We start from the raw sequence: 1,283 nt of genomic DNA on the forward strand, positions 1-1,283 counted from the left end.
TAATTCAGTGGGAATTAATTCATTGCCCTTGCCTCAAATTTGGTTTCTTGCGACATACATCGGTACGTGGAGAATTCAATTGAATACAGTGAAATCGATATCGGGTGTTCCATATTGCTTTGTAATTCCAGCAATACTTGGGTTTAATATGTCTGTTTACAGTATTTCGCTCACCTAGTAGGTAAGTTTGCTGATGGTCGTATATTTTTAACGACCTGTAGTTTCCAATTGTTAAATAAATGTCACATGATATCGATTTATTCTGCCCAAGTGGTTTGTGTATGTCACTACTGTGATGTTGTTAATTATAAACGAACATGCAAAATGGTGCATTGCAGGATAATATGCTTTGCCAATAGAGCATACTCAAATTCCCAAACTAGGTTTTACGCCTAGTGTCTATAGTGATGACGACTCCAGATTAGTCCATATGCCACCATATTTTGGGTGAGGGTAGTTTAAACATTAGCACCTAGCCTTAATGGAAGGTTCAAGTTAAGTAGCTGGAACAGCTGCTACTAACTCCCAATACGCTTGCCACTGTTGAATGGTAGGTAGATACCATTAATTGTTACAGGTTGTGTCATACTGACTCTCCTATGCCAAGTTAAAGATAAGTGGGTAGAGTGTTGAATACCAGATAGTCAACAGTAGAGGATTTATATTTCAAGGTACTGCAATATTGGTTGATGCGTGGAGTGGACGGAGCAAGCCCCTCCCCATCTCCCTGTTCCAAATCAATTGATATATGGTCCCTTGATAAGGGACGAGTCAAAATAGAACTAACAACAACAGATACTCCGCTTGATCTTAGTCAAGGCTGAGAGCAATGGTTTCAATCGTAGATCTATCTGGATTGCATGACAAGCTCGGCTAAAAGAATAATAGCTAAAGCTGTGATAGCTATACCCATGGATTAGTCGTCGTTAATATCATTGGAACATGCCATGACGATAGTTCCTTAATATAGCCAGGGCTGGTTAGAATATCTGGAACCAATTTGGCTGTAATAGCCATAGTCGATAATTAATACTGCCAAGTTATCTCCAAGTTTTTTGAATGGGTACTGAATAGCATGCATCTTTTAAGTTGATGTCTACCATTAAGTATGCTTGGAATGAAAGGTTGGCAGTTTCAATATTCCAAGCGTGGCCTGGCGAGATACTCAAGTGGCAAGTCAATGACGGTGCGACATATACCATATAACCATATAACAATTACAGCACGGAAACAGGCCATCTCGACCCTTCTAGTCCGTGCCAAACACGTATTCTCCCCTAGTC

General features: G+C 40.0%; 1 pseudogene; it reads right to left on the reverse strand.

Moving 5' to 3' along the window:
- Nucleotides 1–652: 652 nt before the first annotated feature.
- LOC116979440 lies at nucleotides 653–831 on the reverse strand (annotated as a pseudogene).
- Nucleotides 832–1,283: the final 452 nt, after the last annotated feature.

This window comes from Amblyraja radiata, chromosome 12 (genome assembly GCF_010909765.2).
Source record: "Amblyraja radiata isolate CabotCenter1 chromosome 12, sAmbRad1.1.pri, whole genome shotgun sequence".
NCBI classification, from domain to species: Eukaryota; Metazoa; Chordata; class Chondrichthyes; order Rajiformes; family Rajidae; genus Amblyraja; species Amblyraja radiata.